Consider the following 14,853-nt stretch of genomic DNA (forward strand, 5'->3'; position numbering starts at 1 on the left):
TCCTTCAACTCTGTAAACACTAGTAGCACCAGTTAACACCAATTAATGGCCACTAATCATTGCCAGATGCTGCACCTTGAGTAATTTGCCCCACTTCCTACACTTGCACTTAGAATTTCACACAGCCACACGAGTCTGGATTTCTATGGTTTGTTGAACATTGCGCAGACATTTAACCAAGGATGTTGGTGCACCACTGATTTCCTGCACTCATACTGTTTCACAGAGCTTTATAAGCAAACCTATGTGGGTTTTTACAAGTCTAAATTCTTTTTCAATTGACAGTCAATCCTGAAAGTTTTTCTTAGTAGTAACAGAGTCTAAATGTGCCCATATCATAGTCATATTACAGTATTTAGTTAATGGAAGTTTTTATTTTAGGAGGTGTGCATAAGGCTGTAATTACACTGTCATGACACCTGCCATGACCATGAAGGCTTCCTTATGAATATTTATTACTATTGTCATTAAGTGTCACAGGGTCAATTATGTCATTTTTAATGCAAAGTTGACATTGTTTGAGATTTTTGTGTTATGTTATTAATCAAGACAAACATGTATTTGATATTATCACATTATTTTGGACTGGTTATAAGTTTTCACTAGGATTTATTACACTGTCAACTACTAATAACGGGCACATGGAATATAGTACTGAGGTGGTTTTCTTACTGGGTTTGGCTCCTGGCACCCCAGGGGACAGCTCAGCAGCAGCTGTAGCTGTGTAGTTAACTGAACTAACTACTGCAGCTAGCTAATGTGAGTTACAGTTAACAGCAGATAGCAGATAAACTAGGCTAGCTAACCACTATCTGTCCATCAGGTGACTCTTTAAATCTCTTTGGTACTGTATTCTGACGTCAAACTGGCCTTATAACATTTAATGACATCTTGATGACCAGTAAGAGTTATTCATGACACTATTACAAAAGCATTCGACAGTGTAATAACACTTAATGACATGTTTAGGACAAGTCCATAATGTACCACTTTACTTGAGGTCAAGGAAAACATTCATGACACATTTACAATGCAGTCAGGATTAGGGTTCCATATATTAGGGCTCCATATGAGAGCCATAATTCCACCAAAACACTGTACAGTATGGCCACACCTGAAAAAAAACATAAAATGCGGAAGGACTATGTTGAGGGTAACGGTATCATGATGGCCAGTGTCAAAACCAACCACATATGACAGTATAATGTAATGTTAAAACATAAAGATAATGTCAAGTTGTCATAACAAAGACATCTCCAGCAATGTCAACTTTGCATTATGATAAATGACATAACTGACCAAATGACACTTAATGACAAAATCCTAAATCCTAAATATTCATAAAGACTCTGCAGTGTAATAACTCATTCACACCCCTATAGTGCATATGGTATAAGTAAGCTTTGCTACAGAGATAAACAAGAGACTCAGATTTCCTCATACTAAGAATCTATAGATGAGAGACACATCTGACAATAACATGACAAAATCACGTAAGTATAATTTTCTATGCATGCATTGTTTGTATTCCTTTAAACACAGAGAGAGGAAGAATAACACAAAGCATAGTTAAGCATTGTGAAAACACATTTTACTTGATCTCAAAACAAAATTATTTCTGAGCAGCAAATAATCAAAAGCTTTATTCTCTCCGCCGTTTCTGTCTGCTCCAACATTATTCTTGATTTGCTGCTTCATTGTTTGTATTGATTAGTCGAGTGCGTACTGCTTGCTGTCTTGCCTGCCAACTGTACTGTTGCCAAGGGAAAGCGTGAACAAACCTCTGCCAGCACCAGCCTCCGCCGGCAACAGCTGTGCCACATATGCTGCCGATCAATATAAACAAACATGGCCTCCCTGCACCAGGGATAAGGATTGACAGGTATGATTCATCTTCTGTGCCACTGGTGGGAGGTGGAAGTAATAATAAGCAGAGACAGATCTTTTCCCATTGCGGTACCACCACTGGGGTTAGTAGGGGTAGGTCGGAGAGATCATTCGCCCCCCAAGGTAACTGGCAGGGTTCCCCATATAACCCCTCGCAGTTTTGCTGAGGATTAGAGCAGCATGGATCCACCAGGGCTGTAATTTGCGGCGTTCCGTACACAGAGCGAGCAGCGAAGATGAATGGGGAACGGGCATGGATCATTGGTGCTCTGCCAGTCTCACTGAAACCGAGCATATTCAACACAGGCAGCGGGGAAAATCACAGTATCCAAGTGATTCATGACACTCTGCCTCTTAATAAGTACTTTGTAAGCTACGCCATTTCAGCTTATGAACATCTCATCAAGAGAATGGTGTTTGATGCATCTCACTCTGAAAAATAATGATGAAATTTCTATGCAAGCACCATTTAAGGGTTTTGATCACTGCAGTGTGGTCCTTTGTGGCTGCATGACAGGAGTTCAGCAGCTTGTACATCACGTATGCTATTGTCTCAGGGGCACAGCTGAAGACACGGGCCATGGAGGACAATAGCTGCATAGAGTGGGTATGACGTCCCCCTGATGAAGAGTAATGGCTTGAAACAATATTTCCCCAAGGAGTGGAATTGAAATCTGAACACTGTGATATGGTTTCATCGCCATGCAATTTGGAGGTGTCAGATCAGTTTTGCTGGGCCCAGCACTGTATGAAGGAGCGAAGCACAACCACAAGAGGAATGGATAATATACAGATAGCAATGCTGTTTTCATCAGCTGCTCCAGACCTGAGATACCTCATGGTGAAGGGTGAATAAATATCGTTTCTGGGAGTAAACATGAAATAAAGTCACAGGTCGGTGGTTTTCATAGATCTGTTTTTAGTGTAAATAATATAATTAATAACTTTATTCATACCACAGAGTTGATTAAACTTATAGTTAATAGTTATTTTACTGTAAATAAAACATTCAAATAACAATATGTTTGCTTTGTAGACCATTTATTCAGCAATTGTAAAATTTTATGAACATCAGTTGTCTATATTGGTTAGGATTTATATTGGTTTGTTTCTGTTAATCTGCAGTTTCATAATGGCCATCCAAAATAATGCTTCTAGAAGCACTACACAGTATTTATTAACCAATTACAGTATCAGAAATATCAGTTGTAACTTTGTGCTGGCCACCCAAATACTGTTGGTGCACAGGGTTTATTAATTATTTACAGACATCAGTTGCAACTTTGTAATCGTCATAGTAATAGTTGCACTACATAGTATATTTATTCAGTTCAGTTATGACTGTGTACTGGCTATCCAAATACTGTTTAATACTGTTTTGAATGTAGTACAAGTCACTCAAGTCTACACCAGTAGCACTTTAACGTAATGTCAAACCTCATTTTTCTTTTTTTTTAATTATCATTTCATCTTAATTTCCTAAAAGCTAAAACAAAGCATTGCTTAATTTGTTTGTGCAGAACATAGTCTGTATTTGAGTTTAAACAACAATCATAACTAACATGAGTAAATGGTTTTCATCATATGCTCTGTTTTTTCGTGGAGCTGACAAAAATGATTTAAGGTGTGTTTCTCCGTTTCCTTTATTTAACTTCTGACAAAATCTAAATTTTCTAACCTCAAACAGCTACACTGCATCCGATCCTCCCTTTACACACACTAGACCAAATGCTCGCAAATCTCCAACAGTTCTTTCTTTTGATGACCTTTGTCCAAGGTCATGATCTTTTTTTTTGCCAAGTTGTAAGTAACCAAACTTTAATTAAATTCCATGCACCAATTTGCTACTCTTCAAACCAGATATTTTGAAACACAATGTCTCCGCGAGCTACGATTATTGGAATCATTAATAATTAAAAAGTACTGTCTTTAATCAGTGCTACTGATATGGAGCTACTTAATAATCAGGGATGATATTTAGATAAGTGTTGATTGGTGCATTTAAATCAGGCCCATTGTGCGGTGCAGTCATTAACAAGACCACGACTCTGTTGGAGACCTCCATCACGCAGGCTGTCAAAAGTCACTCCTGACAGTTTCCTCTGGCAGCCTCTTTGCTTAAAACACTGACGTCACCACCAGTTACTGCTGCAAGAGATGAAGTCAAAGAGAGGTCGAAGAACAAGATGGTTATATTAGTTAAGTGATGGTTTCAACCACTCGTCTTAAAGGGATAGGTTGGATAATTTGAAGTGCAGTTGTATGAGGCACTTATTGATAGTCAGTCTATTACAGCGATGGCCTTCAGCGTGCCCCTAATTTGAAGAAGAAGAATGCTCAAAAGACCCAATCCTCAAACGGCCCCTCAGATTGATCTGCAGTCCCATAAGAAGGGCCTGCCCTCTAAGTTGAGAAACAGTGAACTAAACTATCTATATGTATAGAAAGTAGTTTAAACTGTCTCCATCTCCAGCAGCAACAGTATAACAGGAGCATGCTGCTTCTAATGATGTTACATATTGCAGTCAAAGGAACCAAACCAGTACTTTTACTTTTTCTTATGTACTTTCACTTAATTAGGCTTTTTCATACAGGATTTTTACTTGTGATGGGAGTATTTTCCATTGTTCAGCTCCTGTGTTGGCACTCCTATCTGCTTCTCCTAACTGTGGACATGCCAGTCCCTCATGCAGCACCACTTCAAAACAGAGAGATAGCAATATTAACGAGAAACGCTCAGAAGAAAAGAAATGCAGGTATACTGCAAAATCTGAAACAAGCATCAAAATCAAACACTAATGCATCTGCAGTCAAGGCCATGACAACTGTTTTTCTTACTTACAGTATTCTTTGACTCGGGCTGCACAGCTGTGGAGATAATTTATTTGTTTACTTTATTTACCAGTCAATTACATTTTAATGTGACTTGCCTAATGTCCGCATTCTGTCTTCAGATGTGGCCCGTGTAATGACTGTGATAGATAAAAGACAGTTTAATTACACAAGACCCTAATTGTGTGCATGCAAAGCCTCCATTACAGCCGCCTCGAATCTATACCATCATCGAGGGGGAATGAGGATAATTTGAAGTCTTCGTCTGATGGCTGATATTATAGCTTCCTTAAAACGTGAGGTAAATGTTGCCTGTGGGGCCACGCCAAAGATCAGGACACGGAAACTCAAAATAGCCACCAAAACTAAAAAAAACTGGGAAGGATGGAGTGGATGTTTTAGCAGCTAAAAAACACAGCATCTCGGATAAAAGATGATGAAAATGTAATGTACGTTTTTATGGCAACAACAGCTGCACTCCTCTCTGTTTCCCAGTGACATACACAGCAACCCACCCACACAGTTATCATTCTGTCTTGCACAGAATCACCAGCGAGAAAGTTGTTAAGAGGAAATAGAATATTCTGGTCATTCCTCGCAGTTGCTGGGTGTATTTTAGTCCCAGTGTGATGCCATTCATTACTGCCCTGTCAGAGCTCTCACGACTCCGGGCTCAACAACTAATTGAGATGACATTTCCAAATACACACACACACACACACACACACACACGCACACACACTACCCACGCTGCTATGAGTTACAAGCGGTTACAGTCACACACACACACACACACACACACAGAGCACTATATACTCAAACAATGACATAAAACCCTTATCACAGGTTATGTCAACAGAGTGAACTCCTGGTGCAGCAGTGCCGGCATAATTTTCCATTATTTTCCTCCTCCTCTTCTCCTTATTTTTTAAATCTTTTGGAATTTCTCCTATTCTTCGATGCCCTGTCAGCCCTCTACTGAGACAAAATCCAAATTTTTTAGACAGCAGGCTATAGGGAATAAAGACTCAAGAGCAAAACACGGACAGAAGATCAATTTATTTTCCCAAAGAATTGCACCGTTAATACAGTTGCCATTGTTTTCTTCGGTTCAGGGCAGTGTTGCATTGAGCTCAGGCTACACCTTCAAAGACTCTCCTGTCACATAATAGCTTTATCAGAAAGTTGATGTACAAAGAAAAATTATGTATCAAAGATCGTAATCATATCCTGTAGATGTACAGTATGGAATAAAGTATTAATTAGCACTGCATCTAAAGTTTTCATTTACTTGATTTTCACTTTGTGATATATTACCTACCTCCTGAAAAGAACGTTAATCAAATTTGTGAATTTATTGCAGATCCATTAATGAGAAGCATCCCAGTGTGAGCTCATTAGTAGAACAGCTAACAGAAAAAGGGCATGTGGATGTTGTGCTTGTAAAATTCTATGGTAACAACTTAGTTTGTATTTTCCCAACATTTTATTTAGGTGTTTCATGTAATTTGGTATTAATGATAGGGAAAACAGAATAAATGTTCGATAATTCTAATGAAGATCTAAAAATAAGTAGATAAATAATAAATTAATGAATGAACATGTGTTTGGGTTCAAATGGAGCAGTTTTTTGTTTTTTTTTTCCAGGAAATGAGGCTGAGGCTGTGACTCAGCTCATCCAAGTTCACCGTAGTTGAACTCGATGTGAGGAAGGGACATAAATTTGTAGACACTCCCCTGCATTCATCCATCACATCCCCAGCTGCAACAGCTTGTCAATCAACTAAACAAAGCAAATGTTGCATCTATACAGTAGAAAGCACCATGTGCATGTCACCATATTAGCTAAAGGTAATACATCAACCTTTGAAATAACGTTGAAACTGTGTCCCCAGTGTAAATGACACCTATGATTAACACCAAATTACACTGTTATTTCGAGAACCACCTGAGAACTAATGTTTGGGAACATTAGGGTTCTGGGGGTAAAGCATTTTGCCTCCTTGCCCTCACACACCCTTTCATAATAAAGTATCCACTGCCTCCCTCCATCCTAATTTGCAGTGAGCACAACTCCTCAGAGGAGTCGTAATGTGTGGGCGCTCAGTGTTCAGAAGGTTGGAACGCCACACACTGAGATCACACTGCAGAGTTTTCAGCTTGTGCTTCCACACAGAGAAAAGAGACAACAGGCAGGATCGGTTTAAGCTCTTTAACTCAAAGACCAAAAAAATAAAAGCATTAAACTGAATGTCATTTTGTTGATTAGAATGTTTTATTTTTGTGAAGTTGACACTGGTATTATTCATATTAGGCTATCTTAGAAATTCTTGTTGCACCTCATTTCAGATTTCACAACCGTGCGTAGTTGCTCATACTATACAGTGGCTGTGGTTTCAGTGTCAGCAGACTGTATGGAGAAAAAGATTACATTAAAAAAATACGCTTCATATGTGTTGTTTTTTCATTTTGGCAGTGGTGGAAAGAGTACTACTACAGAGAGCAATAGTAGAATAACTACTGTTATGTCACTAAAATAATACTCAATTACAACTAAACATACTGGTGTTACTTACTTTTAACCGTTGATATTTGATGCATCAGCTTATGATGGCTAATGTTAGCCAATAGTTCACTGACCTGTTTGTGAGCAAATAGCCTTACAGCCACAAAAATGCAGATAAAAGGTTTGGATAATAATTTACATAACTTTCTCGATTATGATTGTACAGGAACTAAGTAGATTACATAGTGTAATGCATACTTAAGTAAAAGTACAGACTTGAAAATCTACTCAGAAAAGTACCCCAGTAACTTGAGTATTTGTAATTATTTACTTCTATCCCTGCTCTCTGGTGTCCATTTGTTTTCATTTATTTCAACCTGGTGCAAGATTTTAGATTTTCTCCTCAAGTTTCTCATCGCTGTGAAGTTGGTAGCAGCATGAACATATTCTGCTGTTTCCACTGTCATGTGTCAGTCAGCAACCCTCAACCTATGTTTCTATCAATAGAAAACACCCTGTACTGGTTCTTGATTGGTTACAAAGAAAGGCCAGTGAGACATTAAACAAACAGCATCACTGTCAGTTGTGTGACTATTTAAATTACCTCACATTTTACTTCTCAGGGACTTTCTTTATTGCCCAGCATAATGCTCTGTAGCAGGCCCCTCGCAGTGAAACATCATCACAGTGAAACACTGTTTTTCTGTTACCATTCAGTGAACTTCAATCATTGCAGAGCAGCTGAAGGATTCAAAAGTGAAGCTCAGCTTGACTAACAGAGACTGAAATACAGCCAGTGTTGTCAAACACGTGCGGCAAATGATCGCAAACTGCAAAGATCTCGGCTATGTTAGAGACAGGAAGTTAAGGAGCAGAAAATGTCTTGAAAGGAGGACTGCACACACACACCTGCAGACAGTGAATTATAAATATGTATCCACACTAAAATGCGTAATTTGTTCCATTCATCAGTGATGTCGAGGCCTGATGGTCTTCCCATCTGTGCCACAGTCTAATGGCCTTGTCTGTAAAAAGATCCAAACCCCAACGCCTGACTCGAAACATCATCACACACCTCTGGCAGTGTGACCAGAGAGCTAAGAACAGACTGTAACAGTTCACACCTGGAAAAACTGTCCATGGCACAGTTCTGGTGCAGCAAAGCAAGCTGAAGACTGGCCCAAATAAATATTAATAAAGAGTGAACAGAACTCCCCATACACAGCCAGCCAGCAGGGAACATCTTAGGAAAGGATCAAAATAATTTCTAAGTTGCTAAATTATTGTAATTTTTAGAGTTGTCTCTATCTGTAACTGTCAAAAGTCCACACAGATTGTTTGCGTATCTTAATTATACAAAAGGATCAACATTTCAATACACCAACAGTTCTTTTTATTAAAGTATTTAATTTAATCTTTTCTTATTGTAAAACCTATTAAACCATAACCTTCATGTTTCCAGATCATTTAACAGAAACAACCTCGGGTCAAATCTTTTAGTTTGTTGTTAAATTTTTTTAGTCAGCTGAAAGCTGAGAGAAAACATTTTCATTTGTTCTCGACTGAGGGTGCTGAATAATGATTTGATTAAAACACAGACATGTACACACACATTCATGTACACACACACACACACACACACACACACACACACATACACACACACTGTGTCCTCAAAACCTGGGAGACATCGCACATGAAAGGTGCTCGACATCAGAGGGAGTCAAATTGGCCTTGGCTGGGAGGATTGGTCCAATCAACCTCCAACCGTATAATTAGTAATTAGATTGGGATTAGAGTCAACTCTGAGTGGAGGAGCGTGGCCAATTCAAATCAGCATATGAAATGTGATTAAATTAATAAGAGAAAAATTGAAATATTAATGTCCTTTTTTTCCACTGGGTCTCAGTTTGATTTGTTTGAACTTTGGTTAATTATGGACTCATGTAGAGTAAAAGATTGGCGGCTATTTTTAATAGTTTTTATTTTATTGTACATCGCAGAAGACCATATCATCCAAGATAACAGACCTCAAAAATCAAACAAACATTATAGTGGATGAACACATAGTGACAAACCATATTTTAACTAAAAATAAGACAGTTATTGACCATAATAAGGGTCAATGCAACACTGCTCTGCATTATTCCTATATATTTTTTATGAATAATGTCAAGAAAGTAATTTTCATATTGTATGAGGGAATTATTTAGTGGCCTCCATCATCTCATTTTTCTGTTTTTAATTTCGGGAAGAAATACATCTTTGTAAAAGAAGAAAGAATCAATCTACAGCCTGAACTACAAACTACAATAATTCAAATACTTCTACAAAATACAGTACAATTTGATGGAAAAAATCAAGAGGAATTTGGTGGGATCAACTAGTATTTTCTCACTAAATTATCTTAAATATGCAAATTTTATTTATTCAAGGTAATTCAATTAAAATTTCCAGTATCTATCTCAGCACACTAAAGAACTAATAAACTTGAGTTCTCTTAACTTGAAGTCTCTAGACTTGAAATGTTGAGTTGAATGAGTTTAGAGTTGAGTCGAGTCATTATACTAAGTTTCTGAAGAAACATGATCAGCAGACTTACCTGTGATCATTGTTTAAGAGTCAAACTCTCCTGAGACTCAGAAAACACATACATACATATTTAATTCAATGAACATGATTTCTCAATCACAGCTGAATTAGCAGCAGGTTTATTTAACTAGAAAAGTTTTTTTAAAATCATTAAAAAACGACCTCAACTCAAAATTTTAAGGCAGTCCACACACTAACTTTTTAAAAACAAAAAGTTTATATTTACACAGCCAGTGAAGTTGTTTCTAGTTATTTTTTTAGGATATGATGTGTATTAGTGTTGCTTTTTCCCCGTGTTTTTTCTCTCTCCAGTCTTCTCTGTGTCTGCTGGTTTGTGTTGGTTTATGTAACATATTTGTACTGCCAGTTTGGGCAAGATTTTCTCTGAGAAAGAAATTTTGATCTCAAGAGACCATATCTTTTGTAAATACAGGTAAAAAAAAAAAAATAACAATAAATATTTAGTTATATACCGTATACCAAACTCACTTATCTGAAAAGTACACATACTGGTCTGAAATAATCCCTTGCCAGCTGATTATTTGGAGGAGGCAGCAGGGTAACGCTTCTGCCTGCAGCCCCTGAGGGTCTGTCCTTTCCTGAGATTGTCTAAACTTCTCTGACATGTTGCAGGAAACTCCTGTACAACCTTGAATGTTCACACTTCAGTTTCCTGAAGTTTTTTTTTGCAGAGTCGAGTAAGTCAGAGAGTCTTTTTCGGACTAATGGCCATAGAAACAAGAGCCGGCACTCGCTGCACAAATAGACCAATGATTGAGCTTCTTTTTGATTGAAGCCATAGGAGCCGCAGATAATTTACAATCAGCCTCCGTTTCTGTTCTCCACTAACCATTTGTGTCAAAAGTTTCTTAGGTATTAAAAGGATTAATTGTTAACAATATGCCTGTCATTATGATCTGGATTTTTTAAAAAGATTTAATAAGCGTACTGATCAAAGGGGTTCTTATGTGAAGCTGACAACCACTCATTTAGAAAGGGCAGGTATTTCTCCTTACCTATTAAGACCTAATTTACAATTTGTCTAAATTCCATTATTCAAGCTTACAATGTTCAGTTAGTCTTGCAAAGAGAAATGTACAGTGAATGTACATTGGAGACCACTTTGAAACCCTCTGTTGAAAATGCATCTTCATTTTTCTGGTATTAAAAGGTTCAATCATTTATCACGATTCAGAATTCTGCTGCTATAGTTGCATTTAAACCTGCGTTAGACACTGTCAGGCTTTCGAGCACGTATGAAAAATTCAGCTCCTACAAGCCACGTATGAAGGGGAGAAGTTAAATATTGAAGATGTAGATGCATGTTGGGTTGTGTTTCAACAACAGGGAATAGTGCATTTTTACTGGCAGCCAGGTGTGTTTTACAAAAAACAGTAACCATGAGTAATTCCTGTGATGCTTGCATCGGCAAATATAAAGACAAACGGAGAGAGGGATGATGACAGAGAGGGGGACAACTTAAAACAAACGTTGCAAATAAGTATCCACCCTGTTCGAGTCCCCGAGCTGTGCCCCGAGCCAACTGCCCCACCCTCAGGTAACTTCTGGTCCAGCCAACAACTTGGTGTTCCATCTTTTCTGAACCCGTGTAAAGTTCAGGCTGAAAACAAGTTCAGGTGGAAATGCAAGCAATTAGGAAATATTTTCCGAAAACACAGGGCAACCTCTGTAATAGGTTGCATTTTGATGAGAATGTAATCCAGCATTGATTTTAACATCACTAGCGGATCTAAGCTGCTGTCATCAATATTTTATATTAACACTGGTTTAAAGATCTGTTTGTACTGTAAGAAAGATTGCTTATGATGATGAACAGAATATTATTAGTTACAGAGTGTTCCACCCCTTTTTTGCTCTGTTCTCTAATAACAGTTGAGTTAACAACACATGGATCACATGTTAAGTTAGCTAATGTTAACAAAATACTAGTTAACTAGCTACCTAATGTTAGCAAACACAAGCTAACTAAGCTAATGATAGAGGCTTGCTAATTTTGCTAACACTAGCAAACTTAAAATATGTGTATATACACACATTTTAGGTTTGCTAGTGTTAGCAAAATATATAAAGTATATATTTACTCTAGCAATTTCTTTTGACTGTCTACAAAATTTGATTTTCTTTTTGACATAGACAAGCTTAGCACATAGAATTTCTAAGTATCCTACAGGAAACAGGAAACAGAGGCAGGACTCAGGTGGGTTCAATTATGTTTGTTTTCCAGGCAGCAAATGTACTGTTCTGGTTCACTCCACACTATCGCTTTCAGACAAACAATATTATACAGTAATAACCCACTGTATGGTGCCTGCACAGCATCCAGCCAGTCACCAACAGACAAAGTTAAGAGCAGTTAACTGCTTAAGAGCCAGATATTTCCATCAGGAGTTAGTGGAGACCAAAAACAGAGCTAAAAGAAGAGTGATTATCAGACTTACAGTATATAAGTCCGTCAAACACATATCAACCAAATTTTCAGTGTTCTGGATTCAATGTGTAAGTAGGAAGAATTGTTTAAAACTCTTTTCAACAAATTAATATTTTAAGAAAATGTGAGCTTATAAAATATGATTAATCTGCCCAACTTTATTTTAATAGCTCGACCTCAACCAGCCACAGTGGAAAAATGGTACTTTGCACTTTAATGCATCAGTAGTAATAATGTGATGATAATGATAATGATAAATAAAGTTTATTATTTTTATCATAATGCATCATCAGTATAAAAATTATTTTCTGAATATTTCCTCAGCCACTAATTGTGGCATATCATTACTTTTCTTTTTAGACAATCATTTTATTTAAATATAATTCAGTGGGCTCTTTCATTGTCGTTAGACACTGAAGTAAGCAAAAATAAAAGACTGAATCTAGCTGGTACCTACTCTTTTAATAACAAACTGTCAGAATGAAATTTAAATTTCTTGATTGTTTGATCACAGTGCCAGAAGAGGTATGTCATTTTCATTTGAATGGATAAGAGCTTTTATTTCAGCCATATTGTACACTAGTGATTCTTGGCAGAGGCATCCAGCATGTTTTATTAATGAAGATGCTTGTACTACAGAGGGAGGGGTAGAAAAACTCACACACACCGCTTGCGGGACGCGATCACTCAGTGCATTAAAATGTATGATACAAGGGAGTTAGTGAGACGGTTATCTACGTGGAGAAAAAAGATGAATAAATATTGAAACATGCTTATGAAATATTAACACCAACACAAACAATGAAAGTAACTAAGGGATTTAGGAGTGGCCAAAAAGCCCGCAGGGGATAAATTTTCAAAGGCAGCAAAGCTGTATACAGTCTTTTAGACATTTTTCACTGAGGGGGAATAGGAGCAATTTTCTGAAGCATCTCAGATGAACTGCTTCACAGCATGAGAAAATAAATATTTCTTTGAGATCACAGGTTCCCCCTCAGAGAATCCTGTGTTTTTAATGCATCACTAGGAGACAGAGAGGAGGAAAAAAGAGCCGTGTATTAAATATGATGACTCCTGAGATCTTTGATTTATGGTGGGTGTATCTTTTGATGCAATTTTTACCTGAAAGAGAGCTCGTAAGAAGAGAGGACTTTTTTTTCTGATGGACAGGTTTGTCATGCAGTGCTGTTATCAATGTATTCATTGTTGAACTGGTGAGGTTTCCATCTGTTCCTTTGATTTGCTTGTCATACGATCACTCCCTGTTGTAGTGATTATGCAGTGTTTGTCTTAAGAATGTGCATCTCATCCTTAGCTTTTATGTCAATAATCCCTGCAAAATAAATATCAAGGACAATTTTTCGATCACACTTTATTTGACGGGGTGTGCATAAGACTGCCATTACACTGTCATAACCATGTCATGACACCTGCCATTTACACAAATTTAATATTATTAACAACTAAAACAGGCTGCATCCAGAAGATGTTAAACATGTTTTTAAAAAGTCCTAATCAATAACATTCTGAATTAAACATGTTGTCTTTTCCTGGGGCTAAAGCTAAGGGTGTGTTCACACTGCAAGCCTTAGTACTGAGTTCTGATTTATTGCTAAGATCTGATTCTTTTATTTTGCTATTCACACATCCTCTTTTAAAATGTGGCCATTTTCAGATTCCAGTGTGAACTGGTCATGGTCTTGAGCTGACGCACAAAAGAACAAAAAACATGCAGAACGCTGTTGTACATAAGTAAATATGGAGGCCAGTGAGGTCGCAGTTTACAGTTTAATATTTAAGGTGACAAGCAGTGGAAATTAGCTAATTTGTGAGCAGATGATCAACACTCAAAATGTACTGCATGAAAAAAAGTCAAATCTGACTCACATTTGAGCAAAAAAATAAAAAATTAAAAACAGATTTGGGCCACTTTTACGTGCAGTGTGAACATAACCTAAGACTGATACATGTTGTTGTCTCCTTCCTACCTGTTGAAATACGTACATGCGCAGTAGCATTCAGCACTTCCACACAGCCAGGTGGCCAGTTTGACCATAGGAAATAACATACCGAGGTGGTTTTCTTCCTGGGTTTGGCTCCTGAGTTAACTAGCTAACACTAGCTACAGATAACAGCAGACATGGTTAGCCTACTTTAGCGACAGGTAAACTATCTAACTGCTGTCTGTCAATCAGCTAACTGTAACCTAAATCACCTTGGTACCACACTCTGCCATCAGAACTGTCTTATAACATCAATGACATCTTTATGACCAGTCCAAATGGTACCACTTTAGTTTGAAGTCAAGGAAAACATTCATGACACAGCCAGTGTCAAGGTGAAACATCATAATTTTATAATTTTGTCGTTATTGGAGTCCCATGCGGATGTGTTTACACTGTTATGACTTCATAATGTCAAAAATAAAATTATCAAAATAAAAATCTCCTCCTGCTTCTTTTTAACTCGCTAAAGTACAACTACAATGTAAACACAGATTTGTTTCATCTGATTCCAAGGAGAATCCAACATGGTGGCAGACATTAAAAACCACGTTATAGAAATGGATGATCTTCTCACTGTTGGT

This window comes from Lutjanus erythropterus, chromosome 16 (genome assembly GCF_056507025.1).
Source record: "Lutjanus erythropterus isolate fLutEry1 chromosome 16, fLutEry1.hap2, whole genome shotgun sequence".
Lineage (NCBI taxonomy): Eukaryota > Metazoa > Chordata > Actinopteri > Lutjaniformes > Lutjanidae > Lutjanus > Lutjanus erythropterus.